Below are 17,582 nucleotides of genomic sequence, written 5' to 3'. Positions count from 1 at the left end.
AGGTAACGCAAGTGCACGAGCAGATGCAAAGTGTTTGTTGAAATGAGACTGAAAAATTGATCCACAAAGTTCATATCAATAACAATTTTTCATGACTGCAACTTTGTAGATATGAACTACCTTGCAAGGTTTATTTTAATGTGTCATGTGTGTTTACGCTGAGTCATATTTTCCACATTAACAGGAATGGTTCAGTGTTTGCTCTCCTCTCTGTGTTTGGATAATTCCATTCCCACGGAGCCAAAATCCAATAACTGTGAAACAAAGCTCCTAATCCCGTTCCTCCTTTGCTCCAGTATGCAAAGAAACACATTCCAGTCTCACTTTATGTAGTCTGCCTCATTTCTTAAATCCGCTGTTGCCGATATAGATATTGAGATCTGTTTTATGTAACATGAAAACATTTGGTTTCCAGTTTTCTTGGCAGACAGCAAGGTGAACTTTCTGATGAGACACAGTCCAAAGTTTTGATTGGTAACACTCAGTTATGCAGCTTTGAAGGATTTACGTTTGTTGCAGCTCAGACCAACACTGTGGCCACGTTGGATGTCACGCTGACATCATGTGTGATTTAGGTTTCACAGTTTTGGTGATTCATATCGTGGAGGTTAATGCAATACTATCATCTTTGCAGCAGGTCTGCATTTTTAAAATGCCACAGACACTGTATCTGTGAGTGTTACATTATAAGTCCTTCTTTGCTGCAGAGACTGTATCAATGATATTGACTATTCATGACACTGACCTCTTACACCCTTCTGAAAGTGCATCTTTGACACCGGCAAGCTCATTTTGCTTTCGCTGCTCTGAATCCGTGAGCAGGTTCCTGGGGAGACTGCAGCTGAATTACAAACTCCATCCGATGCAGAAACAGTGAGACAGAATAGATGAATGAGGCTAAGAATGGACAAAATTTACAGACCTCGGAAGCTGACACAATCTCTGATTTTTCAGAGATTCTGAGGTCTGGTGTTTGAAAACAACAGAGCCTATCAGAGTTTTGTAAATTGGATTAAGTAGCGGGGCCTCATCTTTCTTTGCCAGAGCCAGTAAAATGGCGACAAGTGTGAGTGAAATTGTGCAGCTATACAGGTGCTCCGATCAGCTGTTACTGCAGCTTGCATGTTGACTTTAAATTAAGTGCACTTTACCTGCTTATTGGTTATTTATCTAAACTGCTGATTGCACTACATTTATCTGATAACATAACCGGTATCTTTGCACACTATGTACATAAGGCCCATCACACAGACTCTTACTTACTCTGTAAACTCTGTTGTGTGTGATTTTGTGTATCTGTATATTTGTTCAAATAAGTATTTGGCTGCTGGAAAGATGGTCTTTTGATACAACTGGGCCGTCTATGCCGTAAAAAGACACAAACACTTTTGAAATTGGTGCCACATGAGAGGAAACAGAGGAAAAGGGATGCGGCATTTGCTTCTGCTCAAGAGGTAGAAAACCAACAAATACCAGAATGCACAGCACTGGGCCCACAAAAGCTCCCACCAGTGGGTGACGTAATTCAAACTTGGCCGTTTTGACTCAGGAAACAATATAGTAGCCGGCTGGTAACACATGATCTCGAAACACAGTTAAACAGTAAGCTAAAATATGTTTCCGAAAACATTTTAGGCGAGAAATGGGCAACACAGTAACAGAATCTTGGTTTATATTTGATCAACACTGCTTAGTTTTACCATTTGATCTGAGTCTGAGAGACAGAGAGAAGGAGAAAGAGAGGGGTGGGTCTCTCTCGATCCACTTCTGTACTCTTTGGGTTCATTGCGCCGGATTTGAGCAGAGGGATGACTGGGAGATCTGTTTGCTGGTGAGATGGAAAAAAGAGAACCATATTCATTCACACATAATACCCACATTGTTGTGATACAACGCTGATAGGAAAGTGTCCCTTTAAGTATTTGCAATTATTTTGCACTGCTTTTTTTTATCTTCTTCAGCTCTCCAATCTTATTTTTCCATTTTAATACCATATTATTTCCAAAACAAATGCACACAATGAATACAGTCTGATTCTGGGGGAAAAAACCCTCTCCAACAAAAATCGGCACTTAAATAAGTAAAATAAAATGGCAATTCAATCTGATTTTTAGGGATGCTTCAACTGGATTATAACCAAAGAGCTTTATTGAGGTGGTCGTGAGGAGAGAATTAAAAAACATGAAGTACAATTAATTCAATTAGTAGATTACATGTAAACATAGCGAGGCAGTTAGTGAGTAGTACAGAGCTACAGCGGTGCCCTTCTGTGTTCTGCATTGAATATAATTAACAGTGCTGTGAACATCAATGCTGTCCTCCTTAATTTCCAATCAGGCTCTGCACTGGAAGCCTGAGAAAGGTCAAAACCGTGTAATCTTGGAGCAGAAGTAATTAGGCCCAGCACAAGATGTTTCTCTTTTCTTGGACACCAGCTTGTCCCTCTGCTCGGAGCTCTTTTCAAGGCGGCGTTTTGGCATTTTGTATTCTGGCAGGAGCTTTGGAGACTTCCCAGATCTCCAATGCTGAAAGAGAGTATGAGCACACAGAGGCCCCAATCGGAAACAACCACGTCCCATGATGAGCTCTGGCATACTCGCCTTTTTAGATCTACAAGTGGTTTGTTACGTAACCTCTTGTCGTCTTATCAGACATACACAAACATCAGAGCAGCAGGCAGCAGATGGCGTTACAATAATTTTCTGTCACGTTTGTTTGAGATCACAGATTAAATTATATTAGGAATGTGTCTCCTATAACTGTGAACTTTATTTTCTGAGTTGAGTAGCCCATGTAAGTAACACCACTGTGATATTACCCAATTTACAAGTTAGCTTATCATTTCTGTTTTCCTTCCAGAGAGCAGACAGGAGCTGTGTGTCAGATAGAAACAAACGTGTGAGAGCTGTGCCCGCAGGCACAAACTTCACTTTTAGCATGAGGCATGCTTGAATAAAGTGCCAAAACAACATGGCAAGGATGTGTTAAAAGTGCAGCAGCAATCAGCTCCAGTGTTTTGACTATCTGGGCCAGAGCTGTACATGCCGTGCCAGCTTAGTGGCCTCTTTTAAAATGAACCTTAGAGTTTTTGTAGGGTGGGAAAGTTTGTAAATGAGGAGGGAAAGGATTTGGTAGCTGGAGGGCCAAAGCTTGTGTTTTTTGTGCTGAATTGTTTGACACTTTGGCACATGGGATTCGGGATTGGCGTAAGCTCCCTCTGCTTCTGTGTCTCTATATGTTGCTGTCTCCTCTGCCTCTGTTAGCGTGATATAACTCATCATCTGTGTGGTTCAGCAGAACTGTGCCTCGTCTGTCAGAGGAGCTCACAAAGAGGGGGAGGAGAACTTTTGCGATCTGCTTAAAATTGCCAAATATTCTGTGAGGAGTAATGATTTTGTTCTATGGAAAAGCCAGGAAAAAAAACACACACAGATGTATGAGTAATAGTGTTTCACTATTACTGTCCATTTTCCCAGCAGTGTTTGCTTTTAAGTTACGTCATCCTCTCACCCCATCGGCTGCTAGAGGAGCAGGATGACACAGACAAGTCCTTTATCACTGTGTTGTTGTTCACCCATATATCTTCAGACAGCATGATAATTAGTGTTTCACAATCAGAGCTACAAGGATGACTAAATCAAATTCAGAAGACATAATAAGGGCTGGGGATCGTTTAAAAGATTAAGGTACCAGTACCACTGAAGTGATACCTATACCAAGAGAGTACCTCATTTAATACCTATAATGTAAGTGGAGTGGCGTGTTGTGTAGCCATACTTTCAGACATTTTTGTGACATCTCAGCAGCCAGCTGTGTCAATACATCATGCTCGACCTCACCACAGAATGTATGGGTTGTAGCCGCTGTATACTTTTACAAAACACATGAACCCACCCCTGCCATCCACCATGATGAAACACAGAAACGTAACATAGTCCGTCGTGATCCAGATCTGCTGTGTGTCGGCCAAATTATCTGAATTTCCTTGGTGATAAATGTTATCTCTGTAAATACATCATCTCATGATGTGTGATTTACATAAGCTTAAATTCGCCGTTACAACACATTTCAGTATTTGAAGCCTCAGATTTGATATTCTCAAACAGACTGGGTTCCCAGAGGGTTTAGATATACAACACACTTGTGTTATGTCATGGCACCACGTTGTCAACTATGTGTTGACAGTGTGTTTGGCTGGCCAGTGTCCACTGATGAGGGCAGCCTTTGGTTGGTCTGTGGCGGGCTGTAATCTCCTTAGCCTGGCATGTCACTGCGCTGACCTCAGGCCCTGAGTCTTGTTGCTGTGTCGAGAGCTTTACCTCCCGCTGATTTGCATCTTTTTCCCCCCGTAAACGCTCCTGCGGCCAAATTTGTAATGCATAAACACTTCCAGTACCCGACTGTTGCAGGGTGACGCACGCACATCTGGCAAACAGTCACCCAGCACATAATTGCTTGCTTGCGCGTATTTCTCAACATGAAGGACATTAAGGTAGGATCGAGGAGGATTTGTCTGCGGCTCTGCCATTTGCTTCAGGGAGCGGAGATTTCACAGGGTACTAATGCATTCTGATTAGGAGGGGTTTTATTCCACCAGTCACATTGGATGGCATTAAACACCATTTAAACGTAATGTAAAAGGGCAGAAAACACTCTAAATGCAAAATCTCAATTAGAAAAAAACTCTCAATCTCAGATCTCAAACTTCTTGAACTAAAACATTAAACAGAGCCACAATCAGTGCTAGAAATCTCCAGATCCTTAATACACACCAAGCAGTCTTATCATTTTAATCCTCTGTTAGTTTGTTGTGAATATTTTTGGCCTGCCAGTCTCACTTTGAACTCATTAAATGAGGTTATAACCAGAGAGCCGAGCATTCTTATCTACCCAGCCGCATCTTTCGCCCCGTACAGTATGTGCTTTATGTTCTGGGAAATGATGCCTTTTGTTTTAGGCAACATGGTTAATGGTGATGAGATTACAGCTCCCTCCCTCAGTCATGCTACACTCTGAGCACTGGCGCCATCTTAAATAGAGGTTGGCTGGATCGCTGTAACCCTGATTGGAGCTGGATGAAGCTGTGCACTTATTATCACACCGCTGTGGCCTAAAGTTGGCAGTCAACTCCTGCTGAGGACAAAGTGGAAGCCACAGCAGCCACTGCGCCTTAATTGTGATGATCGAGGCTGTCAGTGGGCCGTGTGCGACCACAGTATCGCAGGGCGAGACAGAGCCATCCTGCTGTCTACTTGCCCCAGGGACGTGTTTCCGCTCTACTTGACAGCGATGTAAGACCAGACAAGAAGGGAAATAAGACTGCGGCCCCTGGTTATCCATGCATGTTTGGGGACTTAACTTTGTTCCACAGACTGTAGATACCGTAGATGGTATATAGCAGCAGGCAGCTGTGCAGTAAAGCTGGTGTGAGTTCGACTAAAGCCCACGCAGCTGAAGAATGAAATGATTACTCTGGTGTTGAGTCACCCACGCAGACCTGTCACTCAAAGTGTCCAGATGCACCTGTGTGTTGTCCTCCATTAACACCATTCTCATACCCACTTATTCCCCGCTTATCAGACAACAAACAGAGGGGTTAATCTTGAAAACGTATTAGCATTTTTCTCGTCCGCCTCGCTGCAGCACGGGGTGGTGTTTGAAAAGGAAGAATGAGCATGCCAGCCTTTGAAGTGTTCCTCTGGTGGTTTAAAAAACAGGGCTGTCTTTCACTCTCTGACTGTCAGAGCCCAGCCGAGAGCTCTCTCCGAGCCTGCCATCACCACGCATGGCCGTGCTGCTGCAGTAATGAGTCAGGCAATTTCAAGGGCACCCACGGCTGCCATCTCCCCTGTGGCTCGCCTCAGTCTGCTCTCCTTTCCTGTAGCAGCTCCATCTCTCTTTCTCTTTTTTTCCCCCTCCTCTCCTTTGCTGTCGTCCCTCTCAGTAATCTCCTTGTTTCAAAGGTATGTGCTTTATTAAATGCCACAGCTCTTGTTTGGTAACCAATTCTTTTGAGGAAGCTACTTCCCAGCATCCCCTACCCTGCTAATTTCCCACCACCCACCCACCCACCCACCAACAAACAAATGAGTTTGTCCGGCTTGGCGGTCAGTCAGGGTGGTGTGGCAGAGAGGCTGCGTTCATGCGGAAATGGAGCCATGGGGAAAGACAGAACAGTCATGTTCCATTAGAGGAGCGCTGGCATAATATCCTCATCCAGAGAGAGGCAGTAGCTTGTGCTGCACTTATTTCTGATCCCACTGATGATGCTTGAGGCGGGACAGAGCTGGGCTGCATGTTTACTTCAGCCCATCTTAGATCAGCAGATAAACAGCTGCATTGATCGGAGACAGCAGAGCTGGTGCTGCGTCCATCACACACAGCATTTTGCCTTGTTTAGATGATTACTTTGGCTCCTGTTTAAGTTAAGTGAGTCAGATGTCGGTACATCTGTTGTACATTAGAAATGTTTATGTAGGCCTTCTGCACGGAGGAGTCGGTTCTGTGGTCTTTTTCTAGCATTTAGTTTTAATAGCAGCAGATGGAAGATGTTTTACAGCCACGTGCTGCAGGTCCAAAGAGAACAGAGCCCCATTTCCGAAAAGTAAATCATCATAAAATCACTTTTACAAACCTTTTTACAGGAATATTTCACCTCAACTTATCCATAAGTTGATCAACAGAAAATTAATTCCCAATTTTTTTCCACAATTGGAAAGTGTTTTAAATAGAGAGGTTTTAGGGGAAATGCACGTGTTTGGGAAGCACTGAGCATACGACTGGATGAATAAGACTTACATTATACTGCACGGGTTGTGTGAGTGTTTGTAAATTAATGTTTTGATGTAGTTTTGCTTTTGCGAGATGCGGTCCCCCTTAACTCCAACTCATCAATCATTCATGAAGCAATTCATTAAGAATTTTCTCAGTTTTTTGATTCTTTGTTCACTGCGGAGGCGTGTGAGAAGAACAAAGTGTTCGTCACAAATCCAGTGCAACACAGGGTGACTACTTGGAATACAGATGGCCATTTCCCCAGTGAAGTATCCCTTAAAGCCTAACAGGTGTGTCCCAAAAGCATATAAAGTAATGATAGTCTTAAAAATGATCATAGAGTGACAAGACCCTCCCCACCTGCTCGTAGATAGCTAAGGGCATCTTAAGAGGCTTTTGAAGCTGCAGGAGGAACCTCAAACTATTTTTCATCACAACCACTAATTCATTCATTCATTTTCTCTAACCACTTATCCTGTTAGAGGTCGCAGGGGGGCTGGAGCCTATCCCAGCTGACATTTGGCAAGAAGCAGGGTACAGCCTGGACAGGTCGCCAGACTATCTCAGACACGTAGCGACAGACAACCATTCATGCTTCACACACGGCCGATTTAGAGTCACCAATTAACCTGCATGTCTTTGGACTGTGGGGGGAAGCTGGAATACCTGCAGAAAACTCACGCTAACTCATGCTAACCACTGCTACACCATGCCCCCATAACCACTTATGCTCTCTGTTAAGTTTAAAGTGAAATTAGTGATGGGTGATATTCCAAAATCGGACAATAAAACTAAACTGACATACACAAAAAATAGTTAAATATTTGCTTTGTGTTGCCATTGTCATCCTCTCCTTCTACTCCTCCAATACACTGATCTTTGGCTGAAATTACACTCTCAGATTTTGTTTTTAGTCTCCATATCTTCTCGTTTCTTTATTCATGGTGATTCTGTTCTGTTGCCTCATGCTTGCATACAGTAGATGTAATACAGATTTACAATATTATGAACTATGGAAATGGGGAATGTTGCATAAATCATGTAGACATACCCAAATGCATGAGTTTTAGAAATTAACTTGAGTGAACTGGCAACAGAGTACATTTACATAGCAACATGATTAATCATACAACCCCAAAATAGCTTCTTCTGAAGAGGTATGTTCTACAGAAGTGTGTTTTGTTTTCCGTTGAAATACACACACCGCCTCACATGACTGTATCCCAGTGATTCATTATGAATGAATGCATTGTATCCTGTTGTAAGACCTGTGTCTGTCTGCCAGTGTAACCTGTAGGCGACAAGACTACCGTGCGTGCTGTAACTGGTCTGGCAGGCCAGATAGTGAGAGAGGAAGGATCACTGGTGGAGGGGAGAGATTTACTGGTCATCTTAGTAAATGAAAGGGGAAGTGCTGTCCTTAAAGTTTTGCGGCTTAAAGTGCGGCTTAATGCTGAGCCCGTCTCCCTAATGTGAGGCAGATCGGCAGGGAGAGCGGCCCAGCACACCAGTGACACTGCTATAAAGATTTCATTAAATGAAAAAGACCAGGCGGTGAAAGATGTTACTCTTTCTCCCTCGGAGGTAGAATAGCCTTTAGTTGTGGTGAATATGAAATGGGAGTTTAAGGAAGATGGGTTCTGGGCCGAGACGATTTCAGAGCTTGGTAAATGTTAAAAATCCGTGAGTGGTGAGCGTCCGCAGAGCTGCTATTATTCAGGCTTCCCTGCCTTATATTCTGTGTCAGTTTGATATTTGGGTGGTTGTGAACTGCTGTACCGCCGCAGCCATGACACTCTGAGCCCTGTGTTGCTTGATTAGCTGGGGAATTAAGACAGATTACAGGCCATTGTTCTCGGGGGTCTGGGCAGGGCCGGACCGGTCTGTAATCTCCTGTAATTCCCTGCGTCCGTGATCTGCTGCAGATGATTTAATTAGACGTGCTGCTGATAGGAGTCCTCATTTACGGCTTCCAATCAGCCAGACTCAGGTCTGACCTGCTCCCTGAGCTAACAAATCACTGGGAGGGGGAGAGAGAGAGAGAAGGAGCCTGAATATGTTTACCTGTTAAATACCTCTTTTGTCTAAATGAGAGAGTCGAGCTGTATTTCTGTTTACCCACAAACCTGTGGTTCTTGCTGCAGTCCAGGTGCGGAGGGAGAGGAGATGATTGATAGGCAGCAGGTGCTCAGTCACAGTCCAGTTTAAGCTTTGAAATTCAGGAAATGGTGTCAAATTAACCAGCAGTTTTTTGCAAAACGTGTAATTATCAGAGTCAAGAGGGGAAAAAAAACATGTTAGATAATACGTTTTTGGGATTATGTGTGGAAGCTAGGGATGCACAAGAATATCGGCACTTCATCGTATCGACCAGTATCGACTATCAGAATCAGCCAACTTGCTTTTTCCTTCATTTCCTTAATTTCATGTCTCCATCTGCTGGTGGGCCATCACGATAAGAGTATGCTTGCATAATATGATGTTGATTCCGCTACAGAAGAGACTTGATAATCACTAGAATTAGGTGGGGAAAAAAGTGGATATATCGATATTAATATCGGTTATTGGTCAAATGAGTTGTTACCTATCAGCATATCTTGGATACCGGCAAAAATCCAATATCGTGCATCTCTAGTTGAAGCTGAAAACAGCCAATGAAAGTGGCTAAAAGTTTTCCCTTATTGCACTGCTTTGGCCTGCATAATAATTGATAGCCCCATTAGCTGTTTAAAACACCACAACTCCTAAATTGCCTGTTGATGTGATGTATGGCCAATTCAAGTTTCTCTGGCCAGGTATACTTAGAGCTTGTTTATTTCCCATAATGCATTTACCGTGCATCCAGGGTCAGGCTAATCAGCGGGGAGCAGCAGGCTGTATTGTTTGTCCTCACCCCGGTTCCTCTACTCATCATCGCTCCCAGTCTGCACATTAACAGAGGTTTCCTGCTCCAGCAGCTGTTTACAGTTTAGGCATTTAGCAGCAGCTCTTATCCGCCGTGACTTACAATAACTGCAGCTGTAAAACAAGTGAGCATTCGTCAAGCAGTAAAAGTGTGAGCTGTCAGATAGTTTTGAACGCTGTGAAAAGTGTGTTGCGGCTTTAATCAGGAAAATAAGAAGGTATATTGAAGTCACGGAGAAGCTCCTCTATTGAAATGCATAATTCATAAGTGTGCTTTTTTATTTTGTGCTTTCAAAAGCTCATTTCACCTTTTCTAACATATGCCTCGGTGGTGGTTTTGAGAAAGAAAAAAAAAGGCAAAGGTGTTTGGGAACGTTTGCTTGATTGACTAGTTTCTTGGAAATTAGAAAAAGCATCTTTTTCTCCACATATTCTCACATTTTTGACAGCCGAAAATGGAACCTTTTGAAAACAGCCTCCAGAGTGATTAAATCTGAACACATACATTTTAATGTGAACGAGGAAAACTGAGCTTTTAAAATGAAGTAAGCCTGATTGGGACTGTGTGGCACTGAAGTTAAGAAGACAACTTTCAATCAAGGTGATCACACGGTACAGGTGTTGCCACAAGGTGACTTTACGATCACATTGATTTGCACCAAATATCTGCACAATCTAACAATATTTTTTTATTATCTGTTAATCTACAGATTAACTTCATGATAATTGTCTAGTTTATAAAATGTCAAAAAATGTGAAAAGTGCTCATCACATTTTTCCAGAGTCCAAAGTGACGTCTTCAGATAGCTTCTTTTGTCCAATCAGTTGTCCACAACTTGAAGTCTCTTCATTTATTGTCATAAATGACAAAGAAAAGCAGCAAATTTCAATCATCGTTTAATCGACTAATCATTGCAGGCTACATTAAAACACTATAAAGTTGTTTACAAAGAACAGGAGGAGACTGAACAGAGGTTATTGAGCTGAGTCACTTGGCCGTCTGTTCCACTCCTTAGCAAATGTTACAGCACAGTTTTGTGGTTCACTGATCGAAACAGACGAGAAGGAAAAGATTTAACTGCTTTTCTTCTGATCAAAGACATCCTTACAGAAATCACCTTCAAATGGCAGTGTGGACAAAAGTTGATTTCACATTGTTGTTTTAAAATCAGCTGATGTAGCGCCTGTTCACACCTGGTATTAATGTGTTTCAATGACTTGAACACAAGTGGACCACTGAGACATATTGCCATTCACATGTGTGTCTATCAAGCGTCTCCAGCTGATCACTTGTGTTCAGATTTTGCTACTGCCTGCGTCACTTAAGGTCGAAGGGCCCCACGTACACGTGCTAGCATACTTGCCAGCTGCGTTGGCGGTTGTGTCAGTACAGCTGAAAATATCGCTGTCTGCAGAATCCAGCACGTCTCCTTCCGCAGGGCAAAACGATGGACGGTCACACAACACTTCATCCAGTTTATCGTAAAATGGTAAAGTTGGGGCGCACGGTGGCCTAGTGGGTAGAGCAGGTATCCCATATATGAAGGCAGTGTCCCTGCCGCAGCGGCCGTGGGCTCAATTCCAGCCGGTGGCCTTTTGGTGCATGTCATCCTCTCTCTCTCTCCCCCTCTCATTCTTAAACTGTCCTATCTTATAAAAACAAAAAGCCAAAAAAAAAAATCTTTAAAAAATGGCAAGATATAGAATGTTAGCACGCTGTCACCAAAACAACTGCCACATTCTGCATTGATGAAATCATCATTGTCTCGGACGCATCAGGACGCATTAGCACATTGGGATATGTGGCCAAATGAGTCCCTTATCACCTTGGCAACTGGTTTGATTGATCGGATCACAGTACATCTTGGTGGTCGTTTACACTTGTGTTCAATCGAATCACCCATGACGTATTTTAACACCAGGTGTGGATTCAGTTTCAGCTATTATATGTGGATATGTGATGAAAGACATTTTATCAAGTGGTCGTATGGAAAGCTGAACTTGTCCCACTCTGGTTAGCTCAGGTTCCTTATATATATTTTGAAATGGACATTTTGCTCACTGTCTTTCTAAAGAGCTAAAAAAAAGTGATATTCTGTCCATATTTTAAGCTAAATTGGTGTCTACTGCTGTGCTGGGCGTTAGATTTGAGCAGTGTCACTTTAACAAAGCGTAAATGACAAAGCCTTCAACCACCGCAGCTTCAATGTGTCGTCTTCGTTAATATGACATGCTGCTCAAATCTTCCTGTCCAGCACAGCAGTAGATATACATTCAGCTGAATATGTGAACAGAAACCACCTTTTTCAGCTTTTTAAAAGACAAGACAATCCATGATGACATTTCCATTGTCTGACTGAATCAAGTGAAACAGAAACTATAGCTTTAAAAATGTAAATGACTGTCTCTCTATACTGTGGTGGTGTCGATTAATAATTTATCCTGTATGTTTTATTTTTGGTATGTTGTTTGCACAAGTTTTCCCCTATAATTACAGAGAAAAAACACAGAGTGTGTTCTTAAAGACTGATCTTAATCATATTCAGTATGTTAAGTTCTGGAATCCTGTGTGGGTTGAAACTGATCAATACTGCACAACAAGACATGCAGCAACTGTTAACAGATATATCTTTTCCTGCCCTGCGCTCGAGCAGTATGGGATGCCATTTAAGTCAATATAGTCAGTATAGTTTTAAAAAGATGAATAGTTTTTTTTTTTAATTTTTTTGAAAAGGACTATGTTTGTTTATTTCAGGGGGATTTTTATTTCCTAATGCCACATTTATTTCGCACTATTTTCATCCTCCGTCTTCTTCAAATGTGGTTATCTCACAGATTGTTATGACATAGACGCGGACATTTCCAGTCGCCTCTGTCAGCCCCGCTAAATTTAGGCTCTTATGTCTATTTTGTAAGTGTTGGTGGCATTGGACGGTGGTGGCGTGTGGCTGCGGGTCACTCATCGAGACGAGGAAATCAACTCCCCAGTCTGTAAATTCTCTGCCAGCCAGCCAGGCTGAGGTTTTCCAATGTAAAGATCAGTACACATTGAGGAAAGATGGAGAAGATGGGCACCAGATGAACTAGCGTCCTGCTAGTCATTGCACAGGCGTTGAAAAACAAACTAGACGACCTCTGTGTCACATCAGTTACCAACAGGATGTCAGGAACTGTTATATCCATTGATTCACCGAAACTTGGCTAAAGCCTGGACAGCGTCACTCAACCAGGTGACTCTTTCTACATGCTGATCTCACAGAGCAGAAGACTCTGGTGAGAGAAGCAGAGGAGGCATGTGCTTTACGCTGAATGACTAGTGTGATGGTGGGATGTGAGTTGTTGTCCTGTTCCTGCTGTGGATCACTGATGCAGTGCAATGTGGGCCCACGTTCAGGAGGAGCGACCATGCAGCCGTCTTGTCGGGTTCTAGATGTGTGGACGGTTGAATCATTTCACTACCAGAAAGCATGAATTAACAGAACCATCTGGAAACATGGACAGTTATAAAGCCAACAATGTGACACTGGAGTTGTATGTTGTATAATTCCATGTGACAAATAAATGATTCATTGATTGATTAACCGATTCAGACCAAAGCAACCACAACAGCACTGTATCACAATCTCTCGTTCCACACTCTGGCAAAGTTGGCACCTTTCTCTCACATTTACTGACTTTTCAGACCCTCTTAGCGACTGTATTCCTAAAAAGCAACTACCACCAAATTTATTCAGACCATCTAGGAAAAAGCGAGACATATATATTATTTCAATATGTAATATTCCCATGCCTGCTGCTCAGAGTAATTGCAGGCCACAGCTCCTCATCCAACAGCACCGAGTCTCTCTTCTCTCACACAGCACCACTGGCAGGCAGTCAGTCAGGCTGGGGCGGGCAGGCGGACGCTGCTCGCTGTAGGAGTGGGAGTTCAGTTGTAGTGAGTTCCTAAGGTTACGTTGACGCTCTCACTCTAAAACTTTCTCTGGACTGGAACTTTTCGAAGCATGAGAAAGTGGTGCAATACAATTCAAGCGCCAGATGCCGTTCAGATGTTTTGTTGAGGACTTTTCGGCATCTAATAAAATGCTTCCTCCTTTGTCAGTTAGGGTTGGGTGATGTCTACTGAACTGTCACATGACAATGTCCACTGTAAGTCAAAGCAATGGACGATGGTATTGTTGCTTTGGTTTGGGGAATCAGCCGCCCCAGCTCAACCCACAAACTGTCAGCTTTTTGCAGTATACTGTAGTGGCACAACTGTCAGGACTGATGACTGAGACAAGGACAGAGACAATTAGGACTGAGCGCCACGGCGTGTGTGTGTGTGTGTTTGAGAGACAGAGAGGGAAAAATAGGGTGGACTATTGCATGCAATGTTTCTATTAGTTATTATAATACCTTAGTCGGAATGCTGCTTTATTATTTTATGACCTGGCTATATACCAGTTAATTTAAAAAGAAAAAAAAAAATTGCAGTCAGCCCAGCAAATGTGAGCGGATATTAATCAGTGATGGTGACAGTGGTTCATGATGGCGGTGACAAACTTTGGTCGCTAAAAATAGGTACCACCTTGCCAGTCTGGCAGCGTACACTTCATATGATGAATGCCATTTTACCACCACAATCCTGAAACTTTTTCTTTTTAAATTGTGATGCAGGCTTCACTATGTAGATTATTGGAAATCATCACAGGATTTAATAACACGCAGACCTGACTGAAGGCTGTACTTAAAATTCATGGGACTGCTCTGGCAGCGTCTGCAGAAACAGTCTGTTATTTTACAGAGTGACTCGACAAAAGAGGCATACATCCCAAATATTTATTCAATGTCTGGGGACTGTGTGAAAGAGAAGCAGACGCACGCTTTATTTGGTCAGACAGAGCCCCCGGTGAGCCAGAGCACTCACGCCTGCATAGTGCAACCCAATAGCTTCCAGCTGCACGCATGCCGCAAAGACGAAGTAGAGGCAAACAGATCTGTTTGTTATCCCTGCCGTGTGGCGCTGGCTGGCATGCAACCACATCATGTTTTTTCACAAGGTGATTTATGTTCCTGACACATGCTACATGGTTTTATATTAACAACATGGTGACTATTAGTGACTATTAGAGGTTCGACTAATCCTAAGAAGCTTTTTCCAAAAGATGACACGAGCTTGTATGTTGATCGTGGTTTAAAAAAAATAAAAAAATAAAAATGTGCTGGCAGTCAGACATATCCAAGGGTCATTTTCAGGGTGTGTTTACCCAGTGTGTCCTCAGAGGGAAGTCACTGTGCAGCACAAAACAGATGATGGCGTCAGCAGGAATTGCAGTTCTTCATAGCTGTGCTGTTGTGCCTGCATGTCGCAGGTTGGTTTGTGTGTGTTTGGTTTCTGCATAGCCAGGTGGGGCTTCTAAATGTAGCTGTTTTAAAGCTGCGGAGCAGTGAATGACCCTTGAAATTGAAACTACAAAAGTTTAAATTGAAGAATATTAAGGTGGGCTCGCTGCTGAAACGTTGCAGTTGAAACTTTTGACATTCTTTAAATGCTGAAATAATTGAAAGAAGTTGAAAAGCAAGTCAAGTTCTTTACTTTCCATATAATGAGACGAATCAACATCACAGCAAGTTAAGTGATTACTTTGTACACTTCTACGATTCTGAAAACTACAACTGAAACACAGATTTACAGGTTCTGTCATCATAACTTGGTTCCATCCATCCTATCCCAGCTTACATTGGGTGAGAGGCGGGGTACGCCTTGCATAGGTCACCGTTCAATCACAGAGCTGAAACACATGGACACAGTTAACCTAACCTGCAGGTCTTTGGACTGTGGGAAAACTTGACAGAAATCCATACAAGCACAGGGAGACCATGCAAGAGTCATTTTCAGGATTCAGTTTTGTCCATATCCATAAAATTCACCAACTCTTACTTCTAGGGTTGTGTCCGTTTAGTCAGCTAGATGATTAAACATCTCTACCCTCGCTAGTCGGTACCAGACTTACTTGTCGGTTAAGCATATTATAAAGTCTGGATCAGCTTGTGAAACTAAACAGCAGCTCTTATCATCAGCGTGCATTGTCAGACTTAATGGATGGAACCGCAAGTATGCAACCAGTGCATGTCCACAGCTGTCTGTGGATGTTCAGTGCAGAAAGTATGTCCAAGCATCACTCAGACATGCGCTGGCTAGATGTCTTCTTGCTAGGCTGAATGAGAGAAGGCGCACGGGAGATCCCCACAAGCCTGGACGTGTGTGTGTGTGTGTGCGTGTATGTGTGTGTGTGTGTGTGTGTGTATGTATTTATGTGTCTATTTATGTTTATGTTTGTGTGTATGTGTCAATTTGCGTGCACACCCATGCATTCGAGAGTTGCTGCGTGATTGTGTCTATTATATATATGAGCTAGGACAATAAATGTTATTTGTTAACTTTTATTTATGATAATGGTCACGTACAAAGAGCCACACATTTCAGCAGCATTTAAAATGCAATTGGTCATTAAAAAATGTGATTACAGATTTCAAATGACTCTTATACGCTTTCCTTTTTTTTGGGCGGACACTGTTTAACATTATAGATGAAATTTGTGCCCAATTTTGACTGTTTTTTCTTTTTTTTTTAGTGTTTTCTTACTTTTAGACTAGTCAACTAGTCTAAGTTTAAACTTCCCATTTAAACACCAGCGATATTGTTCATTTGGAAAATCCCCACTCTCTTCTAAAGTAATATTTCTTAAACACTGCTGTCCAAAAATTTCTAGACTGTTGACCCCTGTTATTATAGACACCTCTTATGTGGAGCCCTGACATGTGACGGTCGAGGGCATATGGGGAATGCCTTGAAGCAATACTTCACCCACCAAATGACCATTTGTATATAAATTAGTGTCTGCATGTTACCTCAAATTTTTGAAGTAAACTGTTTTTCTCGTATACCTCCACGGTGAACGAAAATCCAACAATGACCCAATTAAATGAGCCTCCTTTCAAGACACATGGAGACAAACATAGAACATACTGTTGAGTAAGGATCTGGTCGAACGTCTTGGAAATTGAACAGAACCAGGAGGTTTTGGTTTTAATTGCGGCTCTCTGCACACAAAAATGTAAAAACCTTAGAGGGTCTGAAAAGTTAGAGTCTGGTTGCTGCACACCAGGTGGAGCTTCCAGATGTGGCCACTTAAACCAGTTTTACTAATGATCCCTTTCTTTGGAAACAATTAGATGTTGGTGATTCATGAGAGAAGCTTGTGTTTTGTTTTGTTTTGGATTGTATGTGATCTCACAGGCCTGAGGGAAGTAAATTTCTGGTTCGTCAATGTTTTTTTCTTCCATTTGTTGCCTGTTGAGATGATGTATATCCCTCTGCAAGATTAGCGTCTCGCTCTCGACGGGGCTGATTGATAGCTCCTCGGAGATGGGATGAGACTGGTTGCTGCAGTGAGATATATTCTGATATCCTATATTAGGCCCGTAAGCATTTAAACCGGCTGTCTGTCAAATAAATTTTCCAACTCCAGCTGTGAAAATTGTGTATATACCTCGGACTCCTGATTTAAATAGCTCTGTGGAAGCTGGTTCTGCAGTAACAGCCTCAGGACTGATGGTGAGTGTCTTCTGTCAAGCTGGTGACTCTTTGCAAACAGCAGGCCCGCTCTTATCGCTCCACACTCCTCAGATTTCCACTCTAGTGCCAACAACAAACCCCCTGTCCCTCTTAAATGGCTTGTCCTGCGCTGTGTAGATTATCAGACCTAACGCTGATGGCTGTGAGACCTGTTTGTCTCTCTAAAACCCCTCAGACATGCAGCCGTAGCGATACCACACACACTCTGTTCTCGCTGCTCCCTTAGTTCAGCGTGTAGACTCTGTAGACCTTTGTCAGCAATTCAAACACCATGAATCTTTTT

General features: G+C 42.6%; 1 protein-coding gene across 1 annotated transcript in view; it reads left to right on the top strand.

Moving 5' to 3' along the window:
• The window catches only part of trim62.1 (tripartite motif containing 62, tandem duplicate 1), a 50,093-nt gene that overhangs the window by 2,313 nt on the left and 30,198 nt on the right, over positions 1-17,582 (top strand). The gene's annotated exons all lie outside the window — the stretch shown is intronic.

The sequence above is a fragment of the Epinephelus moara genome, chromosome 24, assembly GCF_006386435.1.
Source record: "Epinephelus moara isolate mb chromosome 24, YSFRI_EMoa_1.0, whole genome shotgun sequence".
Classification (NCBI taxonomy): Eukaryota; Metazoa; Chordata; class Actinopteri; order Perciformes; family Serranidae; genus Epinephelus; species Epinephelus moara.
This window is presented reverse-complemented; position numbering and strand designations above follow the sequence as displayed.